The 11,564-nt window shown below is 49.7% G+C and overlaps 1 pseudogene; it reads right to left on the bottom strand.

Annotated features, from left to right (window-relative positions):
- Positions 1-261: 261 nt before the first annotated feature.
- Positions 262-11,564, bottom strand: part of LOC147089984 (CD209 antigen-like protein C) — a 38,672-nt pseudogene continuing 27,369 nt past the window's right edge.

Here is an 11,564-nt window from a genome sequence, read left to right as displayed (position 1 = left end):
GAAAGTTTGGGAATTGTGCAATCATAACATAAAAAGAGAGCGTCTTGGGAATGTGGAGTTTATCAGTCGGTGTCTGCGGGGGAAAGAGACTGACTCAGGAAGTTGCGGCAGGGTTCTCTCCAGTAACATTCCGCTCCCTGATTGACCTGCTGTATATTCATTGCAGTTTCGGGATTAATGCAGAAAAGTACAAAAATCATCAGGTGAGTAGGGCATTTCGCTTTTTTTTATTCTGTTCAATTCACAGTGATGTCCGCAAAACTAATGCTGCAACACAACAGCTGCTGATTTTCGTTCACAAATCCACTTCAAATCCATGGCACAGCAATAGTCCATCCAGCCCCAACTATTGACAGTAGCGCAGTTCTCAAGCAGACATTGGGCAATCTGGTGATTGTAGTTGTCCGGTTGTTTGTCTCTCCAAAATCTGCACAGAACAAACAAATGTCAGTGTAGGTGTGTGCAGGGAAAATCCTTTTAGTTCAATGGAAGTTAATATTGTGTTGTTTCCGATTGGGATAGGGGTGTTCATCATTCCTTAGTTATAGAATTTTATCTCTCCTGAACCCACTCATTCGGAGCTATAGGTGGCTCGGGGGCTGAGGCACTAATAAGCTGCACAGTCACAGAAGGCCCTGATTTTCATTGCTGGCTACTCCGAAGTTAGCTGTTTTAAAAGAGTAGGAAGTAGGCGATGGATTTGCCCTCAGTTATTCCTGAGCACAGTATGGATTCAGACTCTTGACCTAACCCTAACCGCTGTCACGTGAGCACTACTGCAAACCATTGAGGTGAATGTTCTCGGGGTTCTTCTACTGCGCTGCCATAACTTCAGTGGAATTTCGATGGAAACCCCATCAAAGTGAGTAAACGAACGCTCACCAAAGTTATGGCAAGGAATGAAGAGCACGACAGACTAGGAGGACCTTCATCCCCTCGTATCAGTGGACCATATAACAGGGAAGCAGAGGGTACCAAAGATTATTGGGATAAATTGCGTCATTGACGGGAGCAAAAAACGGCTGGTAGCAAATCAGGAGCAGCTCTGAGCAATTACCATATGCCTGGGGGTTCCTGTCGAACTTCTATCAACATTACTGGTGGCTGATGGGCAGAGCCCCAGAGAGAATTACGGGCAAATATGAGCTACCATTTCCTCTTGGTACAGTAGTGTAGGTTTTATTGGGTACAGTATTGTATTATTTATTGAGTACGGTATTGCAGGTGTTATAGGGTACAGTAGCTAACTGGTAATTGGGTGCTCTACATTAAGAGTTATAATGTATAGTATTTTAGATGTTATAGAGTACAGCTGTGTAGGGGTTAGTGAGTCTGGTAATGTAGGCTACGGTATGTTGGCAGTTATAGAGTATGGCAGTGTATGGGTTATTGGGTACAGTAGTGTAGGCGTTATTGGATACAGTAGTGTAGGTGTTATATGGTACAGTAGTGTAGGAGTTATAGGGTATGGTAGTATAGGAGTTATAGGGCACGGTAGTGTAGCAGTATTAGGTAATGTATTGTAATGGTTCTTGGTAAGGAAGTGTAAGGATTACAATGAGCAGTAGTGTAGTGGTTATAGGTACAGTGGTGTAGGGTTTATAGAATAAAATAGCGTAGTGCTTATAGGGTACGTTAGTGTAACTGATATAGCATGGAGAGTTGTAGGGGATATAAAGTACGGCAGTGTAGTGGTTATATGGTAAAGTAGTGTTGGGGTTATAGGGCACCATATTGTCACGGTTATACTGTGCTGTACTTTAGCAGTTTTAGTGAACAGTAGTTTGTAGGGGGTTTCTCTTGCTCGTTCTGGTCTCCTACCAGGCTTCGTGCAATAATTACCCTTGAGTGGTTCGACCCACTCTCCCCTACGGTTTTAGACCTTGGACTTAGGTGCAGGGAACTGTAGTGCAGAGAAAGACTCAATAGACCAGGTTGAATAGCACGAAATGGATGCTTTTATTATTAAACAGTTTGCAGCATTAAGAAATACATGTCATAAGCACAAATTAAAGTAACTACAAGCATGCACATATCTATAAACTTAACTCTATGGAAATGGGGAACACACGGCACATCGAAAAAGGGGAAACACATTACGATTACCCTTACCCCCTCCCCTAGACCTCGACTAAGTTTCGACTTGAGGAACTCGGAATCATGCTCACCACTTTGAGATTCGCAAAAGAGGGGGTTCGCAGCCTTTTGGCACAGCTTTCCGTCGTCACGTGGATTTGGAAACTTCTGGCGCAGCTTGTTTTCCTCTCTCAGGCGATGAGGCAGTGGACACAGCCTCGATGAGCGTTCGTCATGACTGAATCCGTTGAAATAACTGGATGCACATGGGGGAGTCCGAAAGTTTCTGGCCGAATGGTATGTCGAGGCCCTGACTGGCTAGGCCCGGAGTGTCCTTTTATTTCTCGCTCCCGCCTGGTTCGGCGGTTTTCCAGAGGGTGTCTTCTCCTTCGGCCTGGGTCGTCGATGATCTCCCGACAACAGTACCCGGGCCACCCTTGTCGTCTTCCCGTCGTCACCGAGCCTTGCCTGGCTGAACACCGACCATGTCCTGAAAAAGGCCTGGTCAAATTCCGAAGCTGCCGAGGTAGAAGAAGCGAGTTCCCGAAGCGAAGCTTAGAATCGTAGAAGAAGCGAAGCATCCTGATTAAATTCTGAAGCGTTAAACCTTCCGAAGTGAAGCGTAGCGTCCAGTGTGTGTACTTACGAAAATCGCCCTGATGGATGTTTCAAATCCATAGTTATAACCTTTTTGGGACAGTATTATCTCCCGCCAGATCATAGTCATGTCTTTGTAATATTTTTGGCGGGCAGAAATCTCTGCAGGGGCGCTTTGTCTTGTAACGGGAGCCGGTGATAGCTTAACTGGCCTTCCTGGCCAATAATGCCTTTTACTTTGTCACCGTAACTCGGTTCGTATATTGATCGTTCTGGAGATTGCCCTTGATGGCTGTTAAACGGTCTTTCCTTTGTACAGTAAATGGGTTTACGTGTTCATTCAATTGTCCGCCCATTTCTTGATGGGCCCCATCCTGTTACCTGAAACTGTCTTGTACTTAGAATCCAATTAATATGTATGCTCAGTTCCCTGGGTTTCGGTTTCCCGATATTGGCTTTCGCGGGCTTACTGTCCTCAATCCACAAGCCTGTCTGGCTTGCAGTAACAGAAATCAAATGGTCCCAGAAGCTGACCACGAGGTCCGGTGGCCATTTTGTATGCCCCTTTTTGTCAAAGGTTTTTCTGTACAAGCTTTCTCTTGGTCAATAAACTGTCTTATCAACCCTGTTTTGTTGCGTGATTGAATACCTGAAAATTTCGAATCTTACAGTCCCCTCTGTGATACTGATAGCTTGCTTAAAGTATCAATAATCCGTGGTGAGCAAATTTTCGCTGATTCCTCACGTCCAAACATTCCCGGTAATTAACTATCTATGACCCCCCCGACACATGCAGTTCCCATTTTGGGAAAATTACCTTGTGTACAGTTGGACAATCATAGGCAGTATTACCTTATACTATAACACATTCAGTTATTCAGATGTGAAGGGGCCAATGCCCCTTGTACCACCTGCATACACCTTTTATTAATCAAACAAAGCAAAACTTCGCCAACGGCTATAACATTACTGTATTGCACACTTTAATCATGCAGTGGCTGAAATCCAAAAATGAAGGGCCGCTTTAACTTTTAATACTAGCCGCTTATACTGGGGTGTCCTCTTCCCCCACTCGTACATAGCGTTCTCTCCATTCTCCTGTGTTCTCGTGCCTCTGGAGGCGTTTGCCTCTCTTGCAATGCACGAACAATAAAAATATTACAATTAAAACCTGACACACTACTAGGATGTGGGATGCTATTCTAATCCAGGCCGGGATCTCTATATTGGTGAACAGGTTCCACCATGGTGGGGTGACTATGTCCAATATGTCCTTCCCTATCTCTAATGTCTTCTGCTCCAGTGTGTAGAAATGCTTCTGTGAAACTATAACGGCTTTTAAAATCTTGGTGAGGTGTTCGGGGAGAGGGGGAATGACATAACCAAAATGCACGATGAATCGCTGCAAGTCCTTGAAATTTTCTTTTACAGTGAGGTGAATGGTGGAGGGTGCAGGAATGGGGACAATCCGTTGTTGTGCCACTTGAACTTCAGCCCTGGGTTTGAAGCAGAAACTGCTGTCACTGACCGGACACCACTCGTGCTGTCCGTGGCGGTAGTGAGGTGCTGCAGTGGTGACACAGTATGTCCCACCCCCGATATATGCCACCTGCGGGGGCAAATGGTCCTTTGCCATTGCCTCCATGGTGCAATTTACCGGCTTCACGCTAGCGGCTCTGAACCCGCACTGTGGTTTCAAAAAGGCATTCAAATGCTGGGGACACAGGATGATGTGTGCTCCCCGGCTACGACACCCCGAGAGGTCGGTGCCTGTCATCGTATGCTCCCATCTGATGACATAAGGCGGGACCACTGCGTAACGAAATGTGCGCACCCCCCTGAATGACTCCAATGTTCTCCACCCTGTATACTGGGGTGGGCTTTGCTGCGGGACCCAACACCGGCATCCTTATTACTATTCCCATGATAGTGTGGTTTGAGCGTCCGCAGTCCACTGGGACTGGGTATGCCTCTGCAGCTAGTCTGAGCTGGCACGGACTTAATGCATTCTCAAAAGGGTGGAGCGCTTGCAAGTGTTTGTTGCTGATCCAGGACGGGACCAAACCTTCTTTTAAATCCTCCAGATTACTGCGGCCTTCGCCCAGTAACCACGCCCCGTATAGCACACAGGCCTTGTTCTGCACAGCCTGATCGGACGCATTCCGATCCTTCTTAATGAGCGCCTTTACCGTTCTAGCGTGTTTCTCCAGCTCAGCAATTATTTCCTTTAAGTGTAGTGTCATGGCTTGGTCTTCATGTAGCTCAGAACCCACTACCTTATTTTCGTCTGTCAGTATGTTCCTCAACTGTGTTTTTAAACCATTGATCTGTGTCTGCAGCTCCACGTTGTCTAGAGCGTTGACAACAGACGTTCCGGTGTTAAAAGCAGTGAAAATGTCATTTACAGTACCCCTTCTTTGCCTTCCTACCCGATCCAAAACTTCCTGTGGTGTGGTGTATAATTTGGCCTTGTCGATGTCGGCAAAGTCAAACTCGTAAAATTGTCTGAACATTCGGGTTAACAGTACCTGGTACAACTGTTCCGTTTCCCTGGGACACCACTCAGGCAATCGTACCTCAGTGAGGTTTCAAATCACTGAGGCCACCGCATAGTGTACCCCTTGGTACAGCACCTGGCCAGTGGGTACCAATACTAGACCGTTCCCGGGTCCCTTTGTGGTGGTGGGGCACCCTTCCTTCTGGGCCAGCGCTACCAGAATCGTGGGCAGGGGCTTTCGTGGGTGGGTGATGAGTTCAGTGGCGTTTACTGGAATCGGGGAGTATGGGGCTCCACACGCCCGAGTGCTGACATCCCATCTCATCCCCTTTCCATCATCTTGCCACTGCCTCTGGAAAAAGATGGATACGCCCTTGGGGCAAACGCATTTCGAACCCCACATACAGATATATATCCCTTCATCTGGTTCCCACCATTTGTCCCAACACACACGTAATTGTCCGTGAGTCCCCGTAATTGTCCGATGGGTATTGTTACCCAGTCGTTCCCACTCGATAGTAGAGTTCTTCATGTCCTTTCCCAGCTTTCGTAACCACCACCATCTACTCAACGGTACGTTCCCATTACACACCAAACAGATCCTCTTTCCCACAGTAACGCTGACTCTGGGTGCAAGGATCCTCACCCGAGGGCACGATAACAAAGTCTCTTGGTAGGCGAAACCGAAATTGCTGGAGTATTCCGTAGAATTCGTTCCCAGCCAACCTGGCCATCTCCCTTGGTGGAAGTAGGTGGCGGTTTCCTCAACCTCTCGCTTCCCCATCCCATCCATCACGATGGGGGCTGTGTCCCCGGAACATCCAAACACAATGATGTCCTTGGTGCGGCCCCGGTAGGCCAGCCCGCACCCGATCGCCGTGAGCATCACGAGAATCCTCTCCATCGTATCTCGGGTTTCTGTAATCGACAAGATGATGTAGCCAGGCTCCCAACAGGTGCTGGCCTAATTAAACAGACGCGCGGGTCCCTTGACCCCGCTTCCAAACAAAACACACATACTGGGCAGACTTCAAAAACTATCTTTTAAACATCCCATCATCTTAAACTTTACACACCTTAAACTATCATTACAATTACCTAACTTAACTTATCATTACCTAACACCTATGTACAGCGCCACCCTCCTTCGGGCAGCCTACCTAATTCCTGTGAGGGCTGCAGCGTGCCGCTCCCTGTGGCGGGGCTGCACTGACCTTTGGCTTTGATCCCCCACAGCCTGTCGCTGCTGAACGGGAACCGTGCCTTTCTCGGGCTGCTCTGTACCGAGGTTGGGGAAGATAGGGAGAACTTGGCCACTGCTTTCTGGGCTGAGGCGTTCGAGTCGACCTACGAGGGGCTGCCTTGGGCGAGGCTCCCAGGGCTGATGGACCGGGGGTTGGGACCTTCACCATCACAGCCTGTGGTCCTACCACAGCTGCCGGCTCCGGCTCCCTTCCCTCAGGCTCCGCCCCCCCGGGGCCAGGATTTGTGGCATCCGACTCCACCTCACCTGTCCCTACAGGCAGTGAGTCTCCGCCCCCAATCCCTACTCCGCTAAGCTTGAGTCGAGGGCGGGATCTTCGTTCTCTGACTCATCCTCCTCCGTGATCGGGTCAAGGGCGGGGTTGAGCCATTCGGGCTCTTCCTCGTCCGAATTCCAAATCAGAGGGGCGACCTCCCACTCCAATGGGATGACTCCTCCCTTCACACAGGCTACTGTTCCAGCCTGTGTGCTCTGTGACTCTGTCGCAGGCTGAGGATTTTTGTCCTCAGACTTGGCCACTGTTGTTGGCCCTTGTGCACCCGACTTAAACAGTTTGCACCATTTCCCACCAAACCACTTGTTACGACAGGACACCTCCACTGTGCGAGTGGCGTAGGTCGGCGGACTTTGTACTGATTTCGGCTCATTCTCCTGGTCTACGGTTCTCTCGCCAGCGAATAGGGTTAGACGCAAGAATTTTACTTCTCGCCGGCCAACCCGCCCCTTCGTAGGGGTTTCTTGAACCCTCTCCATCTCCTCCATGCTCGCAATCTCTCCCCAGAGACAGTGATTTCTCAGGTCCACGTGGATCCCGTGGGCTACCAAGAAATCAGACCCCAGGACTCCCGCTCCCACCCCCTCTTTCCACCTCAGCAGGATACACTTCCACGTGGTGCGGAGTGGCCCTAAACAAATGGAGAGGGGAAGGGAATGTGCGCCAGCCTGTTCTTCACCCGTGAAGCCCAACAGACGATACGGGACCCCGGTTGACAAAAGTGAGTTGGTGGGGTTATCTGCGTGGACTACGATGCACGATGCTCCCGTATCCAACAGATAAGTTTCCCTCACCTCCTCCACCTCCATCTCTACGAGGGGTCATCTCCATGCATCGTAGCAGAGCGGAAACAGGTAGACAGGCGGCGGCAACTCTAGTCACTTGGGTACAGCGATCGGAGTTTCGGGAGCGACGAGGCCGGTGGCAACCGCTATTTTCCCCTGTGAGGTCATTAGAGACCGCATTGCCACTAAAACCAACTCGATCGTGTCGGGATGGATCGACACATCGGCTCCCCTCTCCTGGATGGGTGCTTGGGCTGGGGCTGGGGAAGTTTTTCCCTTTAAATCCTTCCAGGGATTATACAGTCTCGGCGCCAATGACCCTCCTTTCCACACCCGTAACAACTGCTCTTGGCTTGGGGGGCGCGATTCCCCTCCTGATGCCATTCCATTTTAGCAGGAGCTGCAGGCCTCGCCTCATGCACCTTTCCTTTTGAGGAAGGCACATCCCTACTCTTGTTGTTCCTGTAACTTATCGTGAGCTGATCAAGTACTACCTCCTCCGTGGAGTGGTGGTTAGTGGGGTCAAACCATGCTTTGGCCTGCTCCCTCACCGGCGGCATAGTGGTTAACACTGTTGCCTCACAGCACCAGGGACCCGGGTTCGAATCCAGTCTCAGGCGACTGTCTGTGTGGAGTTTGCACATTCTCCCTGTGTTTGCGTGGGTTTCCTCCGGTTGCTTCGGTTTCCTCCCACAGTCCATAGATGTGCGGGTTAGGTTGATTGGCTATGATAAATTGACCCTTAGTGTTAGGGGGATTAAATACGTGGGGTTACGGGGATAGGGTGGGATATATGTTGGTGTAGGGGTTACGGGGATCGGGTGGGATATGTGTCAGTGCAGGCTCGATGGGCCGAAATGGCCTCTATCTGCACTGTGGGGATTCTGTGATTCTGTGATTCTGAGACACCGGAGCCAATGAGCCCTTTGGTCATCATTTAGCGCATTCCGGTCCGGTCCTCCCGGGCAGCTGCGCCGGTACACTGGCCACAACCTTCCGGCGAAAACCCGTGGGGGTTCCCCCTCTAGCAGTACCGTCCTTTCCAATCGGAGGAACGGAGTTCCGTCACCCTCCCCTATAATCTCCAGGATCTCATCCCGTATTTCCTCGTACGTTTTTCGCCCTCTCTTGCTCTCGTCAGGGAGACACTGGAGGAGCGAGCTGTCCAGGGAGAACAGCAGCATTTTGGACAGTTCGGCCCCATCACAGTCATTAACTGCTGCGGTTTGCTCCACATCCCGAAAATGCACGGAGGGATCTCCTGACTCGGAGAGTTTTGGGATGCTACTGATCATTTCCCTTAGATGTCGTGCGCTATGGGGCATTATGATCTGATTCACAAGGGGTCCGTCCTCGCCATCATTGGCGCCTGGACCGAGCCTCCGGTGTCGCGTGGGACACATCAGTGCCGGTCCCGAGTCTACTACCTGGTGTTGCTCTACCTCAAGAACCTCTGTGTCTGACTTCTCCGTTTCCTCCCCCGCAACCCAAGACTCATTATAGGCGGGAGGTGCTGAGGGCTCGGGGGTTGGTACCCTAACTGCCTCCTGTGGAATTGGTCTTTTTGATTCCTTGGCTAACAGTAACTGGCTTGCTGGCGGGTTTATGAGACACACCAAGCCGGTTGCCTTTGCTAGGGCCACTCTCAGGTCCTCTAGCTCCCTGTGGCAAGCGCTATGATCGGTGTTCTCAGACCTATCCTCCATGGCCATCTTATAAGCTGCCCTGGCCCCCAAGATACTTTCCTCCTGTGCCGCTATCTGCTTAGCTAGGCGGAAACACCTCTCTTTTATTCTACCTTCACTGGCCTTGGCCTCAGAACCTCTCTGGCCACAGGGGATGTACCAGAGGACTGGAGAACAGCTAATGTAGTACCATTATTCAAAAAGGGTAGCAGGGATGAACCAGGGAATTACAGGCCAGTGAGCCTAACATCTGTGGTAGGGAAATTATTGGAAAAAGTTCTGAGGGACAAAATTAGTCTCCACTTGGAGAGGCAAGGATTAATCGGGGATAGTCAGCATGGCTTTGTCAAGGGTAAATCATGTCTGACCAATCTGATTGAATTTTTCGAGGGGGTGACTAGGTGTGTGGATGAGGGAAATGCTGTGGATGTGGTTTACATGGACTTCAGTAAAGCTTTTGACAAGGTCCCGCATAGGAGACTGGTCAAGAAGGTAAGAGCCCATGGGATCCAGGGGGCCTTGGCGCGTTGGATCCTAAACTGGCTGAGTGGCAGGAGGCAGAGGGTGATGGTCGAAGGTTGCTTTTGTGACTGGAAGCCTGTGTCCAGTGGGGTACCTCAGGGATCGGTGCTGAGTCCCTTGCTGTTTGTGATCTACATTAATGATTTGGATGAGAATGTAAAGGGTATGATCAGTAAGTTCGCGGATGACACGGAAATTGGTGGGGTGGTAAATTGCGAGGAGGAAAGCCTCAGGCTACAGCACAATATTAACGGGTTGGTCAGATGGGCGGAAAAGTGGCAAATGGAATTTAACCCGGAAAAGTGCGAGGTGATGCATTTTGGACGGACAAATAAGGCAAGGGAATACACAATGAGTGGTAGGACCCTAGGAAGTACAGAGGGTCAGAGGGACCTTGGTGTACATGTACATAATTCCCTGAAGGCAGCGGAACAGGTAGATAAGGTGGTTAAAAAGGCTTATGGGATACTTGCCTTCATTAGCAGAGGCATAGAATATAAGAGCAGGGAGGTTATGATGGAGCTGTACAAAACGCTGGTGAGGCCACAGCTGGAGTACTGTGTGCAGTTCTGGTCGCCTCACTATAGGAAGGAAGTGATTGCTTTGGAGAGGGTGCAGAGGAGATTCACCAGGATGTTACCTGGGATGGAGCGCCTCAGCTATGAAGAGAGACTGGACAGGCTGGGGTTGTTTTCCTTGGAGCAAAGAAGGCTGAGGGGGGACCTGATTGAGGTGTACAAAATGATGAGGGGCATAGATAGGGTAGATAAAGAGGAACTTTTCCCCTTAGTAGGGGGGTCAATAACAAGGGGGCACAGATTCAGGGTAAGGGGCAGGAGATTTAGGGGGGATTTGAGGAGGAACTTTTTCACCCAGAGGGTGGTTGGAAGCTGGAACTCACTGCCTGAAAGGGTGGTAGAGGCAGGAACCCTCACAACATTCAAGAAGCATTTGGATGAGCACTTGAAATGCCATTGCATACAAGGCTATGGACCAAATGCTGGAAAATGGGATTAGACTGGACAGGGAGGGATGGGCGGCGCAGACACGATGGGCCGAAGGGCCTCTTTCTGTGCTGTAAAACTCTATGACTCTATGACTCTATGACTCAATGACCTGACATTCCAAATACTCTATCCGGGTCTCATGGCGGTGAGTTACGGATTGGCGTTCCTGATTCAGCGCGTTAAGCGATTGAATCAGTTTCTGACATCCCGCAACCTTTTCCTCTACTTCTGTTAGTAGCCCTTTTATCTGGGCTGTCTGTACTACAACGACCTGGTCCAATAGCTGGACTTGCTTCTTGTAGCACATTAGCCAAACCGCCTTTTCTACCGATTTCTTATGCTCTTTACTTTCTGTCCACTTGATGGCTGCGTCTAGCGGGCGCCTATCTGTCAATAGGTCAGATATCCACTGTTTTGTAAGGTTTACCTTCCCAAAAACATAATCCGCTATCCTCTCATCCATCACATTTTGTTTATTCAAACCTTGATCTAACACGCTACATTCCTGCTGCCAAGGTCCTGCCGCGGTCGCCATCTCTGCAGGGGGTTTCTCTTGCTCGTTCTGGTCTCCTACCAGGCTTCGTGCAATAATTACCATATGGTTCTAGACCTTGGACTTAGGTGCAGGGAACTGTAGCGCAGAGAAAGACTCAATAGACCAGGTTGAATAGCACGAAATGGATGCTTTTATTATTAAACAGTTTGCAGCATTAAGAAATACATGTCATAAGCACAAATTAAAGTAACTACAAGCATGCACATATCTATAAACTTAACTCTATGGAAATGGGGAACACACGGCACATCGAAAAATGGGAAACACATTACGATTACCCTTACCCCCTCCCCTAGACCTA

The sequence above is a fragment of the Somniosus microcephalus genome, unplaced genomic scaffold (genome assembly GCF_052327205.1).
Source record: "Somniosus microcephalus isolate GS21.2 unplaced genomic scaffold, FLI_Smic_1.0 unresolved_chr4, whole genome shotgun sequence".
NCBI lineage: Eukaryota > Metazoa > Chordata > Chondrichthyes > Squaliformes > Somniosidae > Somniosus > Somniosus microcephalus.
The sequence above is the reverse complement of the archived record's forward strand: the minus strand, read 5'-3'. Positions and strand labels throughout refer to the sequence as shown.